This window comes from Prionailurus bengalensis, chromosome A2 (genome assembly GCF_016509475.1).
Source record: "Prionailurus bengalensis isolate Pbe53 chromosome A2, Fcat_Pben_1.1_paternal_pri, whole genome shotgun sequence".
Classification (NCBI taxonomy): domain Eukaryota; kingdom Metazoa; phylum Chordata; class Mammalia; order Carnivora; family Felidae; genus Prionailurus; species Prionailurus bengalensis.
In genome coordinates this window covers 26,715,708-26,736,254 of record NC_057348.1, presented here as the reverse complement: position 1 = coordinate 26,736,254, position 20,547 = coordinate 26,715,708, and positions in this window count along the sequence as shown.

Sequence of the window (20,547 nt, the reverse complement as noted above, 5' to 3'; positions counted from 1 at the left end):
ATTTATAAGAAAGAACATTGTATATGTTGTTCTTATGTAATAATCAATGTGTGTTTGAGTCAGTTAAGCATCTGACTCCTGATCTTGGCTCAGGTCATGATCTCATGGTTCATGAGTTCAAGCCCCACATCTGGTTCTGTGCTGACAGTACGGAAACTGTTTGGGATTCTCTCTTTCCCCCTCTCTCTCTGCCCATCCCCCCCACATGCATGCTCTCTCTCTCTCTCTCTTTCTCTCTCAAAAGAAATAAACTTAAAAAAAATAAATGTGTATTCGCTATACATCCTTTATATCATGCAATATAATAAACCTAGATATGTGTAGATATGTCTACATTTTTTCCTGAAGAGCTGGTTGTGAACTTCTGTCAGCACATCAGCTGGTGGAGACAGACACAGATGACTATCAGTGAGTTCAAAGCAATCGTCAAAGTGTGAATGAAGATGTGAGCAGTAGCAGGGAGTGATTTCTCTCTCTGACCAAAAGGGTGTGAGAGGTGATTTCTGACACTGGTCACTGTTCTCAACTAGGTTGGGAAGGGTGTAGTTCAAAGACTAAGGTAAGACACCAGCTCCCCATAACACCCTCTCCCCAGCCTAGGCATTGTCTGGCCCAACATTGCATCTCCTTGCAGCTCAATAAGGAAAAAGGCATTTAGAAGCTGTCAGTTCCCTTTGCTGCTCCCTGTCAGAGTCCTGATTCCAGAACTCTTCGTGGCCTGGGAGATAGGGCCACATCCCTGAGGCAGCAAGTCCTCAGCATCCATCAGGACCTCCTACAAAGAAGGTCAGTGTAGTTCAGGGTTCACAAAGAAAGACATCAGTTGACAGGGAGGAAGCATTCTGCTCTGAGCCAGGCTCCATGTGAATTTTTACCTACATCATCTCATTTAATCCTCATGACAACCCAGTGAGAACATCTGCCTTATCAACCTCATTTTATAGAGGAGGACACCAGGACTCAGAGAGAGGGAGTAACTGTCCAACCATGCTCACCCTGCCAGGATTTGAACCCAGATAAATGGACCATGTGCACAGTACAGTGATGGGCGAGGCTGGATTTTTCCCCAGCATTATCTTAGTGAAGACAAAATGTGAACATGACAGGAAAACATGGAGAACATACCTCATCCATATCCATGATGATGATGATGATGATGATGAGGCATCTATAAGAACTGGGGAGAAAATTCTTCCATTTCATTTGGCTCTCAGATTTCTTTGCTATTAGATTGCCTCCTTCAGCTAACAAGAAACAAATTTTTCATTGTTTTCACAAATTTTTATGGAGTTCCTACTATATTCTAGGGGTGGGAATTACAGCAAAGAAGAAGAAAGACAGCAGGAAACAAGTGGCAGAGCCCCTCTTTCGGCATCCAGACCGTGTCAGGAAGTAGATATATTTTTGCTTTTCACTGCGCTCGAGGCCTGGTGTCTAGTCCAGAGAAGGTACTCATTGAATATTTGTGGGTGAACAGCTAAATGGATGAATGCCATAAGGGGTGATCATACCACCTTCCCTTCTCCATTCCAAAGGTGCTGGAGACAATCGGAACGAAGAAACTCCCAAATGTGCTCAGTGTCTGCTTTCCCCAGACCCACCAGCCCACATCCTAATGGATACACCCACTCAGAGCCCAGTACCTGGGAGGGAAGCTCCAGGTCACCCTCCTCATGCCATGACTCCCTGGACTTGTGCTTCCCCTGAGAGAAATAAGCCCACTGACGCAGTCAAAGGAGGGATCAACGTTCTTGCAAGAGCAGGTGTCTGATGGATGGGCACACTCAGGGCAGTTATAGCAGACAATTTATCTCCTAGCACATAAGTCCCTCCCCTGGTTCCTCATTAGCTGAGTACTACCCAGATTAAAGCCTGACCCAGACAGTGTCTATTCCCATGTAAGGCAAAAAGTAGTCTGATTGGAACAAACGTACATTCCCTGAGGTGACACAGAGACTTTCAGTCCCTCCTCCCTTTATTCTTTGGCACATGCTCATTGCAAAGCCCGAGAAAACAAGCCTGCTAAATGGGGAAGGGAAGAAGAACCAGGGAGTGAAGTGTCTAAGGGTTTGGGACTCCATTGTGGGGAGGGTTCATACATATTTCCAATAGGTTGTAAACCTATCATTAACTAGACAGCAAAGCTTTTATTTGGTATTTCTGAAAATGAATCATCTCCCTTACTTCTCACACCCACATCCTCCATGGTCCCTGAAGGAGCAGAGGCCAGAGCAGAAGGGCAGGTTTGAGCCAATATGGCTGCCTGGAAGCTGGGAGGGGTGAGCCCTCGCCTCTGGAATGAAAGGACAATAGCTGTGAACCCCAATAAAAAAAGTGATGAGGTGGCCATATAGGCCATCAGACTCCCTGCTCCACCCAAGCCCACCCCACAGCCTAAAAAATCAGGGCAGCCTCCAGTTTGCATTGCAAGGATTTATCTGCTTTTTAAACTTTCTCCCCCACCCAAGGAGGACCCCACCTAAGGAGGATTCCATGGTCTTGAGGAGTGGTACACCCAACTGAAAGAAAAGGCCAGTGGAGGGGCAACACAGGGTACTGATAATAAACTTTATTGTGCTGATTATAGAGTAATATCTATTAGGTATAGAAAATGTAGGAGGTGAGGGAAGAGTTGGGCCAAGAAGAAGATTAAAATTGCTGTAATCCCACTTCTGAGAGACAGCACTGTTGGTACTTGGCTGAATTTCTTGCAGCCTTTCAACTATATGTGTCTATTTCTTTATGGTGTTTAATTGAAATCCTTCGCAGAATACTGTTTAGAAATCTATGACTATGTGGAAAGAAAAGGAGACTCCAGATCCTGTTTCTGCAACATCACTAAGCCCCTCCTCACCCCTATTTTTTGGCAACCAGGAATGACGAAGGGAGCTCCAGAATTATGGTTGGTACTAAAGTTGAATTATGGTTAATACTGAAATTCTCGCCACCCTGACAAGTGGTTTGGAGTGAGATTCAACTTGATTTAGAAAAATAAAGAAATATGACAATTCTTATACCTGTGGTGTAGAGTAAAATTCATACCAGTTGAGTGGATGAGTGAGTGGATTGATGGATGACCATCTGGATAGCAGGCAAAAAAGAGGAGTAACAGAGAGAAACAGAAAGAAAAAGAGAACAAAGAAGACACACATATATGCTTGTGTGTGCAGAGAATGTTCCAGAAGGATCCTTAGAAATTGTGTACAGTAGATCCATCTTGAAGAGTAGGTAAAAGTGGGCCTTTAAATGGTGATTTTATCACCTCTGCACTGCTTCGAATATTTTACCATGAGCGAGCCTTTTCTAACTCCTAAAACATTTGAAGTGTTTTTCCCACCTCAAATATTATGAATACAAATATGAATTCAAATATTATGAATACATGGCAAAGAGGGATTGGGGCTACAGATGGTATTAAGGTTGCTAATCAGCTGACCCTACAATAGAGAAATTAGGGGAACCTGGGTGGCTCAGTTAGTTAAGCGTCTGACTTCAGCTCAGGTCATGATCTCGTGGTCCGTGAGTTCAAGCCCCACATCAGGCTATGTGCTGACAGCTCAGAGCCTGGAGCCTGCTTCGGATTCTGTGTCTTTCTCTCTCTCTGTTCCTCCCCTGCTTGTACTCTGTCTCTCTCAGAAATAAAGATTTTTTTTTAAATTTTTAAATAGGGAAAGTATCCTGGATTATCTGGGGAGGGGGGGTGGTGGGCAGTGTAATCACCAGGGTCCTTAAAAGGAGGAGAAATAAGGGGTGCTGAGGTGGCTCAGTCACGTGAACAACTGACTTCAGATGGGGTCATGATCTCACGGTTCCATGCTTTGGAGGCCCACATTGGGCTGCCTGTCGTCAGGGTGGAGCCTGCTTCCGATCCTCTGTCCGCTTCTCTCTCTGCTCCTCCCCTGCTCTCTCTCAAAAATAAATTTCTTTATTTATTTTTGAGAGAGAGAGATACAGAATGGGAGTGGGGGAGGGGGAGAGAGAGAGAGGGAGACACAGAATCCCAAGCAGGCTCCAGGCTCTGAGCTGTCAGCACAGAGCCCGCACGGGGCTCAAACTCACAGACGATGATGACCCAAGCCAAAATCGGACGCTTAACTGACTGACCCACCCAGGCACCCCATCTCTCATTCAAAAATAAATAAACATTTTTTTTAAGTGGGAGAGGGGAGGAGAGAGTCAGAGAAAGACATGTGAAAAGGAGGAAGGGGCCAAGAGCCAAGAAAGTAGCCTCTAGAAACTGGAAAAGGGAAAAAGGCAAATTTCCCCCAGCAGCCTCCAGAAAGGGATGCCTCTCTGTGACCCCCTGATGTAGAGCCATGTCAGACTTCTAACCTGATCCCGCTGTCCTCCCCACCCCCCAATGCAGAGCCACAGACCCGAGAAATGCAGTTTGGCCAGGCTGCCCAGGGCTAGGGCTCCAAGCCGACGAGCTTCTGTGCCAGCTGCCCACACCAGTCCTGGCATGGATGGTTCTTTGTTGCTGTTGCTGCTGTTCAAAGGAACTGCCGCAGCACTAAAAGAAATGAATGAAGGAATGAATTATTAATGCTTGCAAACAGAATCTCTAACTCTATTAGTATTCTGTCCTTTGCTGAGCCTCTCATGCCAAGGCACTGATTTTATTACATAGCAGATCAAGGCACAAGGCACACGTGGCTACATTGGATTTGGTCAATTAACGAGGCTACAGAAAACTGTAAATTATTTGTAGTTTCCGGTGGCACCGCTTGGCATAGTAATGTTTGTGCCTTTCCCCCTTGGCTTCGACACACACCTGGCTTGCCTTTGTTATCAAGGCCCTGTGGTTGCTGTGAAAACATGCTGGTGATTTGATGCTGAAGGGAATACACAGAAATCCCAACCTAGGTCCTGGTCCAGTTTCTTCTCAAAGATCAGAACTAGAAAAATTGGTGCGGTGAGCGTTTATTTCATTAGTAAACCAACTCTTTTGTCTTTGGGCACCCGGAAAGCTAAGTACAGCCTACACAAACACACACATCTGCCTACCCCTGTGCGTGCACACACACATGCTTATGGGTACCCAAGACACATGCACTCACATGATGGGGACCCACACTTGGACACACACACCGGGACGCAGCTCTGCCGTTTTATCTCAGACATGCCAGGGGTCGGTTCTGCTCCTCTGGGCTTTTCCTCTCTGAACGAAGCATTCTAATTCAGAAACTACCCCAGCTCTGGGGAAATAATCTTCAGATTAGTTTCTCTGTCTGCCAGGAACACAGGGCCATGTTCCATTTTTAAAAAGCGTCTTATTTGGGGAAATGCTGGGGGGCCCTGCATTTCTGTTCCGGAGCCCCTGAAGCTCTTGGAGGTGCTGGTGGGTGGTGTGTGTGTCGCTCCCCAATTTCCCACTCGCTGTGTTGTCAGGGGCAAATTACTTCACCTTTCTATGCCTCAGGCTCCTCAATCAGAAGCTGTAGCTAATGATAGGACTTCCCTCTGAGGGCTGTTCAGGATGAACTCGGATTATGCATGGACCTTGCTTAATGGAGTGCCATGCAGATAGGAAATGCCGCATAAATGCTGATTCTGTGGCTATTAGCCCTAGACCCACACTCGTCTAATCATCCTACCTTTTAGGAACACTCACGCATGCATGCACACACCTTGAACACACAGTGCTGGAAGAGACAATGCTCAAAACCTGGCCTTCTATCTGGACAGCTCCTTTCCCCCGTGGTTTTGAAAGCCCCTTCATATCCGTGTTCCCCTTTTTGCCTCATAAAACCTCGTGGGATAGGAAGGCTGGAATTAATTGTTCCCATTTAAAAAATAAAGGAAATATAGGTGTACAAAGGTCACAAGATATACCTGTAAGAATTCATCGCAGTGTATTTATAACACACACACACACAGAAAAGATCAAACACCCAGCAGCCGAGGAGGGTAAATGAAGGTAGCCCTCTGCAACAGGCGATAGTCGTTAAGAAATCCGTGTACGGGTTTTCGGCAACATGGGAAATACCTCAGCTGTAATGATAAGTGAAAAAAGAAGGGCACAAAACCAGATGGACAGGAAGAGTTCTGTCCAACAATCAGGGGCAGGAAAAAGGGCAAAATATTGACATCGTTCCCAAGAGAGGTTACGCTTGCCTGATATTTTTTCCTTTACACTATTCGGTGTTTTCCAAAATTTCCGTGATGGGACCATATTATTTTTATAATTAGATAAAAGAAATAAGCTGTTGTGTTACAACTGCTTCCCTGAGGACGTGCTGGTGGCAGAGCCAGTCCCCTGAACCTGTCAGCAATGGGAGGAATGCTGACCGGTCCCCTCCTGGTCACTGGGTCAGCCTTTCACACCAACACTCCCCAAGGAAATGAATCAACTGTCATACAACAATAATTGTGCTTTTAAGACCTCTTCCCATACCCTGAATCCAGACTTTGACACTGATCCCCAATCCTCCAGTGTCAACATCTGAGAGAGAGAGAAGGCATCCTGGCTCTTTCAGGAAAGCCCACCTCACAGATGATATTACACAAAGAAGTAATTATAATCACGGAGTTTACTGAGCATCCACTATGGGCCACGTTTTTCAAACAAATTCTCATAACTATCCTGTGACACAAGAACTATCCCACTTCATAGAAGAGGAAACCAAGGCTTGAAAATGGGAGGGCACCTGCCAAGGGGACCCAGCAGGTCAGGAGGAGAGTCAGGTAACACCCAGGCCTGTATGAGTCGGAGCCCATGTTCTCCACCCACACTGCAGACCGTGCGGGGGAGTCCCTGGTGCACACAGGAACCAGCCCCAGTGCTGAGACCCGGCTGGTTCCTCTCTGAGTGAACACTGGAGAGAATGTCCCCTGGGAGCCCTGCCCAGGCTGCTGCTTCAGGGAGGGTTTGCCATTGGAGGGAAAATGAAAGGATGATTTCCTGAAGGTTATTAACCCCTCCAAGACATGAAGCCCTTGAGGAGACTGCTCTGGGCCTTCTCTTCATCACAAGGCTTTTGCAAGGATGTCTGAGACCCAAAGCAGGGGAGAGGAGGCCCAGGGTCACACAGATGCTCTGAGTAGAGTAGGGGTCACAGCTTCTGGCCCGTGGACCGGGGCTGTCTGTATTGACACCAATGCAGAAATGAGCTGGCACTCATTCATTCATTCATTCAGCAAACCTTTACTCAGCATGTACTGGGCACCAGGCATTATTCTAGTAAACAGAACCACCAAGGCCCCAGCCCTAGTGGGATTCACTTTCCAGTAAAGCAAGACAGGTGACAAGTGAACAAATATTCAAGAAATATCATTTCAGGGGCACCTGAGTGGCTCAGTGGGTTGTGTGTCGTCTGACTTAGACTTCAGTCACAATCTCAGGCTCCATGAGTTCAAAGCCCCACATCATGCTCTCTCCTGTCATGGATTCTGCTTTGGATCCTCTGTCCCGTGCTCTCTCTCTGCCTCTCCTCTGCTCACGCTCTCTCTAAAGAAAAAGAAAAAAGAAATATCATTTCAGGCTGTTGTAAGTGCTACACAGAAACTCAAACAGGATTGCTCCTGATGTTAGCAGCCTTCGAAGATGCCTATGTCCTAAAACCCAGAGCCTTGCAAACATGTGCCCTTAGTTATATGGCAAAAGGCAATTAAAGTTGCAGATAGAATTAAGGTTACTAATCAGGAGACCCTGAGACAGGGAGAGGGTCCTGGAGTATCTGGCTGGGCCCAATGTCTTCATGGATCCTTAAGAGTGGAAGAGAAAGCAGAAGAGAGAGAAGGAAGAAATGTCATTGATGAGACACTGCTGGCTTTGAAGTTGGAGGAAGGGGTCATGAGCCAAGGAAAGCAGGCCACCTCCAGGACCCGGAAAAGGCAGGGAAACAAAATCTCTATGGAGCCTCCAAAAAGGAACACAGTCCTACCTACACCTGGATTTTAACCCAGTGAGACCCTCAGCCTTGTGACCTAGCAGACTGAAAGATAATAAAGACACTGTGTTTGTGGTTGTTGGTTCCATAGCAGCCCTAGGATATAGGACAGCGCCTCCCAGTTCTCTCCTCAGAGAGGCCTCTCCTGACCACCTGCTGGGAGGCATTCTCCTGCTCTTTACTATTCGCTGTTACAGTTTCCCTCACTGAACTTACCACAATTTTAATTCAATGACTCACTTGTTTACTTTGGGAGGCAAGGCAGAGGGTCTCCACAGGGAAGGTCAGGCCTGAAGGATAAAAACACACCAGCCATGCACAGAACTGTCCAGAACTACTCTCCTGAGAGGAGTAGACAGAAGGCAGGAGCAGACAGAAGGCCAGGCCTAAAACCAGTCGAGATGCAGGAAAGCGCACCCCAACTTGCTCCCCCCGGGACCCGCTGGGCACCAGAACCGCCTCACGCAGCAGCCACCGCCACCCTTCCTTCGTGGCAGCTCCTGGACATGTGTCTTTATCCTCCGACCAGCGGTCTGACCTCATGTCCTTGGGTATTCATTTCAAGAGGGCAGCACATCCTCTTGGAAACAGGGTGGAAACCACCAACTAGAGCAACACCATCTGCCAGCAAACAGGAAGACCCCCAGGGGACTACGTGGAACGCGGTGCCTGCTGGGAAAGAACTCACCCTAAGAGGAAACGTTCTTGGGAATGAGGATGATGACCAGTAGCGAAGCTTGGGGGTGCAGGATGGGGAGTGGGGGACACTGAGTCCCAGGGAAAGAGAGAGACGATTAACGCTGCGCTCACTGTTGTGCTGAAATTCTACTACCTGTTGGCCCTTCTCTGTTCCCCTCCCTCCTTCTTTCTCTGGCTTCAACTTGTAACTTGTGCCCCAAACCAAATCCAGAATCTTTTCTGCAGACCATTCCCTGCGCCTGGTGGAGGAGGCCCCTCGACCATCATCCAGGCTCAGCGGCTTTTACCTCCCCCACCCACGGTGTGTGCCTCCTCCCCACGCCTGCTTCCTCCAGCAGGGCTCAGCCTGGCCTAGAACCTCAAAGCGGGTGACAGCACTCCACTGCCTCACTGAACTGTCCCCTCGTCACCCTCAGGGCCTGGAAAGGGTGCCAGCGTAGGGTGGGTTTGTTTTGGGCCGTGGTGCCATGCTGTGTTTTGTGTTGCTTTCTCAAACAGTGACTGTGGTATTTCATTCCTGGTTGAGTTGCTCAAATCCCCACCCGAAGTTCCTCTGCCAAGGCCAGGAGAGATCTGTGGGGAAGAGACACCTACTTACACACAGGCCTAAGCCAGGGCTCCAAGTGGCTCTTCAACCAGGCAAGACTTTGGACTCCTCCCGGTGAGCCCTTAGATTAATTTCCTCCTTCCGGGGAAGATTGTTTAACAGGGCAGGGAGGGTTTCTTCACAGGCTTCTTCGCAGGAGGGCAGGGCCAGGGCAGGGCCAGGGGGAGCCCACCCAAGAGCTCATGAGCCACTTTGTCCCTACCTTTGGGCCTGCTGCATCTAGAGAGACCACCTGGGAGGCCCCAGCCCCTCCAAGAACCAGCAGGCTGGCCTCCCTCAGCTGCCGGCCCAGGGGGTTGGCTGGCTGGGGTCCAGGACCCAAAGCACCAGCTGGAACATCTCATCTTCTCTACTGACGCAGGGACGCGGGAGCCTTGAACCCTCAGGTATGTTCACCAGCCTGGAAAGGGCTATACTTCGGGTTCCACATTATTGACAGAAATGAAAATAGAAGTAGGGCAGATGGAAGATAAGGAACGAGCAGGCAGGACATGTGAGCCAGGGATCTGATCATCTGCATCGCAGGTTTTTTTCCTCAACCACGGGAGCCCTTTGGCGTTCATTCATTCGTTCATCTCTTCATTCAAAAAACATTTGAGCATCAACCATGACTCACACCAGTATTCGAGGAATGAACAGAGAAGGCCCCAAATCTCATTTTTCTCTGAAAATAATGATCTGAAAACTTACAACAAAGTATGTGATCTTTTTTTTTTTTGAGAGAGAGACCAGAGAGTACACGAGTGGGGAGATGGGCAGAGGGAGACAGAGAGAGAGAGAGAGAGAGAATCTCAAGCAGGTTCTATGTTCAGCACAGAGCCCGACACAAGGCTCATTTTCGACCCTGAGATCCTGACCTGAGCCGAAATTAAGAGTCGAACACTTAAAACCGACTGAGCCACCTGGGTGCCCCAAAGGTGTTGTAGTCTTGATAAATTTTCTAGCTGTGTAATTTTGGGCTAGTCTCTTCCCTTCACTAAACCTCAGTTTTCTTATCTGTAAAATGGGAGTGAAAGTGTGGCTATCCCCTATTAATCCCTGTAGTTCTCTGTCTAGGCATCTAGGATAATAATCACAAAAACACATAAAGAGCATCTATTATGTGCCAGGCTCTGTGTCCTATCTGAGGCTTATCTAATCTTCATATCACCTCTGTGAGGGAGGCACCATTATCACTCCCATTTTGCAGATGAGGAACGAAGGCACAGAAAGACTCAAAAACTCGCCTGAGCAATGTCACTGCAAAATGTATGCCCCCGGCACTAGGTACCGCTGCCTCTCTGCTTCGGTGGACTCAAAGTCCGTGGCTGGAACAGAGCCGGTACAGGAGGCTCACTCAGTGAGCATTAACTGAGCACTTCCTACATGGCAGTTAAACAAGGACACGATGATTAACAAGACAGGATTTTTAAAAAACAGGTATGGCTCTAGTCATCCGGTAAAAAACAATTTGTACAGTCATTTCAAAATGCTCTGGACATGTACCATAAAGGAGGTAGGAGTCAGGACAGACTTCTCTGAGCATAAATTTGCTGAGGAATGCCAGCCAGAGCAGGAGGGCAGGGGAGGTGAGCATTTGGCAGGATCTAAGAGAAGGAGGAGAGGGAGGAGGGGTGAGGAGGGGCAGTCCTGCAGGGAGGGGGCAGGCGCTGGCAAAGGGAGGTGAGGATGGTGCGGTGCTCATGCCCAGGCTGAGCATAGTTGTGAGGAGGAGTTTGGCTTTACCCAGTGTTTGCCCTAGTCTGTCCTTCTGTCTGTCTGCCCTGGTGCGTCCGGCAGCTCGCCATTCAGGCTGGCCACTGCCCACCGGATGCCGTGCCAGGCCCGCCAGTATGAGACGGGCTGGTCTCCTGCGACGAGGCACAGATTCTGTCACACGGTCACCATTCACGCCCCTCTCTCTGAGCTCACCTCCTTGTCTACACACAGCCCGCCCAACCGCTCCAATAGGAATTTGGAAGCTTGCAAGGCCGAGGGTTATCTCCTCAGGCGGGGAATGCTGGAAGCCATGCTTTGCCAGCATGTGTTTGGGTTGGGCAGCTCCTTCTCAGGTGAGACCAGCCTGTCTAATACTGGCTGGGCAGCAACCAGCCCGCAGGGGGGTGACGGCCGCCAGCTAGCCTGGTGTCCCACAGTGTGGGCCTCGTGGAAAGGGCAGACACTTGCTATGCTTGGTGCCAATCCCTTGCTTTGGGAAGCCCTGGGAAACAGAGGTGGGAATGTCAAGGTCTGCTCCCCAAGGGCGTAGCATGGGGAGACAAAGATGTAGATGTCGTGGAAAGAGCACCACTTTTGGAGTTTGAATCCCAGCTCTGCCTTTCTTCTGACTGTGTTACATTGGGCAACTTGCCTCACCTGTCTGTGGTTGTAACTTTGGCTGAAAATGGGAAAATCCTTGTGTATCAGGTGGTACCCTTCTGGGTACAAGTGACAAAAAAAACAAAAACAAACAAAAACAAAAACCCTCAAACCAGCCCAACAAATGAAGGATGTATATTGGCTCACATATGGAAAAGTCCAGAGATATACCGCCTTCAGGCAAGGCTGGATCTAGAAGCTCGGTTACATCCCCAGCACTCTGACTCTATCTCTGGGATCCTTTCCTCCATGCGGCTTTGTTCTCAGGCAAGGTGCTCCCACACAGTGGCAGATACCCATCAACATCTCCAGTTCTAAGTCATCTCAAGTCAGCAATCCCAGCAGAAAGGCAGATCCTCTTTCCTGGTAGGTGTGTCAAAAGCCCTGTGAGGGCTCTGATCTCCTCAGCCTGGGTTGCCTGCCCATCTCTGTGACCATGAAATGGAGTTAGGCTTGGGCCACATGGCCACACTTAGAGCCAGGAATGGGGCCAGCCCTAAGCCAACTGCACAGCAGAGAGCAGAGGAAGGGAGTTTAATTCCCAAAGGAAAATCAGGGTGAGCGCCAGACAAAGGGAAAATGGATGCTGGAAAGACGACCAAAGCAGCAGGCATCCACCACAATCTAGCTCCAGCTACCCCTACTTCATTTCATCACAGTTAGTAAAGTCATGGATGGCAATATTGCATCAGTTGCTCCACTTGGGTGACCTTGGGCAAATCACTTAATCTCTCTAAGCCCCTCACTGGTAAAAATGAAGTCAATAAAAGAATCTGCTTCACAGGGCACCTGGGTGGCTCAGTGGGTTAAGCATCCAACTTCGGCTCAGGTCATGATCTCACAGTTCATGAGTTCAAGCCCCATGTCAAGCTCTGTGCTGACAGCTCAGAGCCTGGAGCCTGCTTTGGATTCTGTGTCTCCCTCTCTCTCTGCCCCTCCCCCACTCACACTCTGTCTCTCTCACTCTCTCTAAAAAATAAATAAACATTAAAAAAAAAAAAAAGAATTTGCCTCACAATGTTGTTGGGAACATTAAGTGAAAGGACACTAGGCTCCAAACTGGCCAACTAACAGTATTAATACTTATTAGAATCATTATTATGATTATTATTAAGATTATTTCTCCTTTAGAGATGTCTTGATCCCACACATCTCTTGGGAAGATTTATCTCCCAAAGCCTTCCCAAAACCCCATTGACTTCATTGTGGAGGCCACCATCTTGATTAATCAAAGAGGCCAAGACCCAGCTGTCTCTCCTGGAAAGAAGTAGAATTGCCCACTGGGTCTGAAGTGAATTTTGTCATGCTTGACCTGCTGAAGAGATTCAGACAGGCCACCAGCAAGCCTGCCATGGCTCAGGGGATGAACCCACATGCTCCAGACAGTCCCATCCTAATACAATAGTTCTCTCCAATGACATACAGCCAGACTCTCAGCAAAGAGAAATTCTGGTGGCACAAACTGTCCTCTCCGGCTAACGTACCCAAAGATGCCCCACAGCCTGAGATTACCCCACCCCCTTGAGGAGGCAGAAAGGGCCCCACAACCTGAGATTACCCTACGCCCTTGAAGAAGGGGAAGGGCTGCATGTTTGGCCAGGTGACCTCCTCCTTTCTCCTGCTGCTCTATCAGGGCCTGGAGGAACCCATTCCCTATCCAGAGCACACTATTCTCTCGTTCTGGAGGGATTTCTGCCTCCTCGGGAGGAAGGATGGAGGCACAGGTGCATCCCCAAGGCAGAGTACAAGGGGGCCTACTTGCTCAATAACCATCACTGTCCATAGCAGGTACTGTGCTTGGGGTATATTCTTGAATTTAATTTTTACTAAATTAGGGATTGTGGTGGCCACATATAGATAAGGAAACTAAAGCTGAGAGGACTATATCCACAGCCCATGACAGAGCGCAGTTGGGATTCCAAAGCCTGCATTCAACTACCATATTATATAGACTTGATATCCCTGGGGCCAGATGAAGCCTCTGCAAACCCGAAGGTGCATATATGGCTAGAACTGCTATTTCCTGGGTACCTCCTGAGTGCCGGGCACTGAACAAAGCACCTTAGGTGATAATCCAGTTGGGTGAATTTGGAGGAAAGTCCAAGGACAGGTGGCTGGGCCCTAAGCAAGCAGGGGGCTGGTAGATCCACTCCTGAGGAGGACACAGGCTGCTGGGTAGGAGGAACAGAATTGTAGGAACTGTCTGTTATCCCACAGAAACCTTCCTTCTCCACCACCAATGGTTGAGCCAAACTCAGGCAGGTTGAAGCTCAGGAGCTCCAGGTTCGTGTCCCCCTTGGGCTAAGAGGGTGCAACACCCAGATCAGGGTCAAACAGTCTAAGGCCCATGGCCAAATCCAGTAGCCACCTGTTTTTATAAATAAAGTTTTATTAGAACACAGCCACGTTCATTCATTTACATACTGCTCCTACTGCTGCTTTCCCACTACAATGGCAGCGTTCAGTAGCTGTGACTGGGAACATATGGCCCAGAAAGCCCAAAATATTTCCTCTGGTCCTTTGCAGAAAACTGCAGAACCCTGGTCTAGAGGAGTCAAAGTGATGCAAAAGGGCTCCTGAGCTCATCACTGGGATCCTTTTCTTCCTCTGTCTCTTACCAGCTGTGACCTGAGGTTCTGTGCCTCGGTTTCCCCAAATTCCTCATTAAGCTGCTGACGATTAAATTAGTTAAAATACGCAAACCTCAGAGCAGCTGCCGGCACATGTGTTTTTGTCTTACTCTGGGAAACGTCCCAGGAACTTGGGGAGTAAGAGGCCTCCTGTGTGTCCTCACACCTTCTCGCATCTCCTGCTGTGCAGCCTTGCATGGCCCAGTAATTCTAGCACCAGCCGGAGCTGGAGAAGACCATCAAAAATCAATAAATAAAATTAAAACCGGCCATAATGGAAACAATGGGTTTATTTCCTTCTGAAATAAATGTCACTGGAACAAATGGCTCAAGCCACCATCCTTATTGTTTACAGATTTATTTGCAGTTTCTGTCCGTCTGTATTGGTGGCATGATCAATAATTGCCTATAAATACCGGAGGCTTACAAGAAGGACCATTTAGAGGATGAAAGGCAACCTCTGGTTCCTTTGATTACCTTTCCCAGGCCTGGACCTCGTGGTCTGGATTCAGGACAGCCTTCAGGGCTGACTGGAAACTCAGGCCAAGTGGCAACCAGGTCTGGGCAGGGCCACACATGTCCCCTGGTTCCAGGTGGGACTTTTAGAAGCACCTGACTCATGGCGGGGGGGGGGGGGGAGGGGGGAGGTGCACACACACGAATGACCACATGCTAGTGCATGTGTGTCTGTCAATATGTCTGTCACTTTCAGTATCTTCGTGTCTCTGCTTCTTTTCCACTCCATCATGTCCTTCGACTTCAGTCTTCTTGTCTATATGCTGAGTGTCTCCCTCAGGCACTGTGGCCCCTGTCCCCCTGCAGCGTCCACCACCCACACCCAAGCATGCAGAATTTGTCCCTTGTGAGGAATCCTGCCCCCACGGGCGAACAGAAAGAAGCCCATGGAAGAGTAATTAGCGCCCCCTGCCTTTGGAGACAAACTCCACGGAATTTCCAAGGATGACGAGGAAAATAGCCTGAGTTTGCACTTAGCCAGAAGAGGCTACTCAGATTCCAAAGTCTGAGCCCATCCTCTGGACAGAGTTCACTTTGGAGAGCACTGTTGAGTGTGGGGTAAAGGACGAAGCCAGCTGGGTGGAGGGAGCAAGTTCTGGTGTGTTTGGGATGTTTTCTCCCCTAGTTTCTTTCCCAAACAGAAAGCCACTCACTTCCTTCTAATGACACTTACTGCACACCTGCTGTGCCTTGGTGGTAGCACCGGGGACCTGATGATGAAGGCCCTCAAGAGTCACAGCCTAGAGAGGAAGATGGCCTCCAAATCAGGCTGACCACGAAGCATGACAAGGTGCCTTATGGCGGATTCTCCACTGAAAGGCCAGGAGCCAGGGGTCAGGGAAGGCTTCTTGGAGGATGTGCTACCTTCTCCACACTGAGCTGAGGATTTATCACTGGCGCCATTTAATTCTTCCCATGGCCCCCTCATGATCCTGAGAACAAAGCCCAAGGTCATTACATTAGCCTCATCCTTATGGCTCTAATGAATAGTCCCCTTCCCCCTTCACTTTGGTCTCTACCATCAGAGTATCAGGTTCCACCTCTCCTCTGAGCCTCTGCACATGCTGCTCCCTCTGCCTGGAACACTTTCCAGGGGAACTCTATCTGCCTAGATGCCACTTCCTCCAGGAAGCATTCTCTGATAGCCTCCTAGCCAGGAAGTCCCCTGGAGAAACACTTACCAGAGCACCTAGCCCACTGCACTGTAACCATCCACATACTTGTCCCTCCCAACTGTGCTGTGTATTTCCAGAAGGCAAGAACTTGATTGGTTCTCTGCTCTTTCCCAGGCCCCCCAGCATTGTGATGGCACAGAAGAGAGCCTCAGGAAATGTAGGATGAATGAGTTGGCTTTTAAAAACAAAAAGATGTCACAGAGATCCCCAAATAACTCCTGACCAAGCAGACTCAGAAGCCTCAGACCTGCTCAGCTCACGACCGTGTGCTGTCTCAGGCTTGCCCGAGAGAAGAGAGAGGCTTCTGTCACATCCAGTATGTCTCCTCTGGCTCCAGAAGGCCCATGCTGTGGAGAGGACCCAGCTCCAAGTCAGGCTGGCCCTTGCCCCCACTGAGAAGTCCCCACTAAAAGAATGACAAATCTCATGTGCCAGCCCCAGGAGACTGGTGGGAGTCAGTCTGAGCCCCCTCTGTTCCTAGCCAGAAAAATGCTGTGCTTGCTTCATTAGATCAGCCATGGACGGAGGTCACAGAGTGGCTGCACAAAGGCTCGTGCGTGCCCTCCCTGCGCCAAAGATTCAGTTACTCACATGAAGGAAAATGTGAGCCCTCAGTGGCCTGAGGTTAGGACCCTCTCCTGGTGTAGAATTATCCTTTGGGTTCCAGTTAAAAAACCTCCATTTCCTGAGTCAAGCCTTAGTCCCAGGCACACAGAACCCCCGTTGGGCCCAGTTCCTTTCCTTGTTGGGATTTGGTGAGTGTGAGCCTGCCTGAGACCTGCCAGCCGCCGGTGTTGTCACCATCTGCTGCCTGCAGCTGGTGGTGTGGATCTCCCCTCTGCTACCACAGCTGGGAGACCACGGGCACGTCACCCACCCCCTTCAGGCCTCAGCTTCCTCCGCTGAGAAGAAGAGACAGTAGTTTCCAACTCACAGGGTTGCCATGGAGATTTGGCGAGACAGATACATAAAATTCTTAGCCTAATTCCAGCTGCACAGTAAGCACTCAATAAATGGTAGCTAGCTGTGTTATTTTGTTGATAGTTTATTACTTTTATTATTAGCTCAAGCAAGTTTGGCTCTCAAGAGCTCACTGAGAAAAATCTGGCCCCTCTCTCCTGACAGAGGGGCTCCCCCGGGGCTGGGGTTAAGGCAAGAAGAAAAGTCAGAAAAACATGCTTCCAGGAAGAGGTGGAGGTGGCCGGATGAGGGCTCGCCCTCCTTGGGGTAGGATGACACAGGTTGTCACTCCCAGGCAGAGGTGATGGGAAAGTGAGGGGGCTTCCCAGGTGAGAAGGCCCAGGTGGGCCTGAAAGAGGAGGAAGAGAGACCCCATCACAGGTGGGGCTAGGTCTTTGGGAGAGCCGTGGTCAGAAGCGGGGAGAAGGGTGGTGCTGTGGGGAGCCAGGAGGCCCCACACAAGTAAGCCCAAGGGGAGGGAAGGACAGGTCCATCTTATACCATTTTGAGTTGGTTTCCTCAGAGGTAGACCCTAAGAAAAAGATTCAAGGAAAGTAGTTTATCTGGGGAGAGCTCCCAGGTGGCACTGGCAGGGGATGGGACAGATGGTGAGACAGGGAAGGGAAGGACCCCATAAAGGGTGCTGTGTCCAACAGGTTACTGTGGGCCACTGAGGCCCGTTCTTTAGTGGAACTATGGGCGACAGCCAGGGAGGCACCTCGGATATGGCCCCTGTTGAGACAGCCTGGGCTGCCATAAGTGTATTGGGCCTCCCAGTCCTGGAGCCTGGAAGTCTGACCCCGAGGTGTCGGCAGGGCCACACTGCCCCTGGAGGTGCTTGGGAAGAAGCTGTCCAAGCCTGTCTCGCAGCTCCTGGTAGTTCCACAGCATATGGCAGTGTGACTCCAGTCTTCACACGGCACTCTCTCTGTGTGGATCTCTGCACCCAAATTTCTCCTTTTCAGAAAAATTCCAGTCATGGGCATCTGGGTGGCTCAGTTGGTAAAGCGTCTGATTCAATTTAGGCTCAGGTCATAATCTCACTGTTCATGAGTCTGAGCCCCATGTGGGGCTTCTCGCTTTCAGTTTGGGACTCTCTCTCTCTCTCTCTCTCTCAAAATAAAATATATAAACATTAAAAAAAAGAAAAATTCCAGTCCTATCGGATTAGGGGCCCACCCTATTGACCTCACCGTAACTAGATCTACAATGACCCCATTTCCAAATAAGGTCACATTCTGAGGTCCTGAGGGGTAGAACCTCAACATATACATCTGCGGGGGATACAATCAGCCCATAGTACTCACCTAGGGGCACCTAGGTGGCTCAGTTGGTTAAGCCTCCAATTCTTGGTTTTGGCTCAGGTCGTGGTCTCACAGTTCATGGTTCAAGCCCCGAATCGGGCTCTGTGTTGGCCGCACAGAACCTGCTTGGGATTGGTTCTCTGACTCCCTCTCTCTCTCTGCCCCTCCCCTGCTTTCTCTCTCTCTGTCTCAAAAATAAATAAGTAAACTTAAAAAAAGATTTATAAAAAAAAAAATACCTAAGATGAGAAAGCCAGGGTAGGATCCTCAGACTCTCAACCATACTAGCTGAGAGCTGCTCCTAGGGAAATTAACTCCCTGACTCTCCCAGCCTGACCCAGGGGAGCCAAGAGAAACCCCTCAGGTGGGGTATCACACTAACGGTATTTCCTAGAATGGTGAGTGTCTGCTATTTTCTTCTTCGGTAAATCTCTAAGACAGCAGTGGAAATTGATTGCTTCTGCTCAAAGCAGTACATTGAAAAGATTCTTTTTTAAAAGTTTATTTAGAGAGAGAGTGTGTACCCATGTGTGAGTGGGAGAGGGGCAGAAGGGAGAGGGAGAGGGTGAATCTCAAAGCAGGCTGTCAGCTCAGAGCCCGATGTGGGGCTCAATCTCATGAACCCATGAAATCATGGCCTGAGCCAAAGTTAAGAGTCAGACGCTTAACCGACTGAGCAGCCCAGGTGCCCCGCACGTAGAAAAGACTCCGAAGCCGAGATCAGTATGGGTTGTTGATGTCTTCCACGGTCACAGGAGGATGAGAGGCCGCACACACACCATGTGTTTGCCATTTCTTCTCCCAGGTGTATCTAAACGGGTTTTTCCCTGCTCCGGAATTTGGGCAGCAATTTGAGGTATGGTTCCAGGCAGAGAGGAGGAAACCTGATTGCCAGCAGGTGCCAGAAAAGCTGAAGAGCTAAAGCAAATAAAAGTGCAGCCATAAAGCAACAGTTGGTGCTAACTGCAATCTGATTTCCCTGAGCTCCGTATCTGGCCTCAAGTTCATGCCTCCTTGGAAATGACCTGAAAATCAGAGAGCGAAGTTGAACCCGTGGCTAACGCCCAAGCCAGGGAAAATGCAAAGCGTTGTTTGCAGAGCTCTTTCCATTTTACCTGTGGCTCAGGGCTGATTCAGGAGTGACTGTTGGCTGAGCCTGGGTCCTTGGGATGAGCTAGGAAACAGCTTCCAGGTTCTGTCTTTCCAACGACAAAGGGCTGCTTGGGTAAGGACCTGAGGACAAGGAAAAGCTGCCCAAGTGGATGAGTCAGGGGAGAGCAGTCCACATAGAGAGAACAGCATGTGTGAGGCTGGAGGGGGAGAGAGAGCCTCATTCAGGGCAGCTCTGAGTGTCTAGAGCAGAAAGCAAAGTGGGGACAGCAGATGATGAGCTTGGCAAGGTCAGTCTCGTGCCAGGGTTAAAATCATCCAAAGCCTCCACGTGAGATACTTTGGCCTTCATCCTGAGAGCTTTTGGGACCATAGACCAGGTTTAAGCAGGGGAAATACCCACTTGAAATAAGTGCTTTCCAATCAAGGTGCTTTCCTCAACCCTCCTAGACTGGATAGAGAGTAACGCCTTCTCCGTTCATCTTGGCTCTGGGACAGAGCTCAAAGGTTAAGCTCCAAGGCACCTGAGTAAAGAGGGCTCCAGGAAACAGGAAGAAGCTGATTTCCCAGCTCCTAGAGGGCCATTAAGGAATGTCACAAACAAGCAGGCTGTGATGACATTTTGGTTTTGTAGGAAAAGTAAACATCCGAGTAGAATCCTGCCAAGGAGGGTGCTAGGAGGAAGCATCAGGGTGAGTGGGGCCAACAGGCCAGCAAAACCCTTGCAGGCAGACAGCCTCCCTGCCTGACACCCCTTTCGGGACACATAGATAGCATCACCCTCATTTCACAAAGGACGAATTGGGGCCCAGAGAGATGTGCCCCAAAGCACACAAGTATTGAGTGACTAACCCAGGTGTGTCCAATGGACCCAAAGTCCATCCTCTTTCCTGACAATACAGACTTTTTCCTCCCTGATTCTCTCAAGTATGCCCCACTACTCAGCCCTGGCATTTACACCTTCTGGCGGGACTTGCCCACAGCAGGGGGTGATGTGTTACAATGGCCCCAGACTCACAGATGGCTACCTTAGAGTAACCTGGTAAAAAACAGCTTCTTTCTCCCCAGTTTCCACACATCTGTCCCAGGAAAAACTCTAATTAGTCTTGCTTGGGTCACATGCCCCCTTCTGAACCAATCACAAAGAAATCACAGTGCTCTCCCTGACCAGCCCCTTACGACAGGGTGAGGTGACATGACAAGTGTCCCCTCCTCCAGGACCACACGTAGGTATTTCACCTTGATGTGGAGGGTCCAGGAAGGCTTCCCAGAGGAAGTGACTCCTACACTGAGACC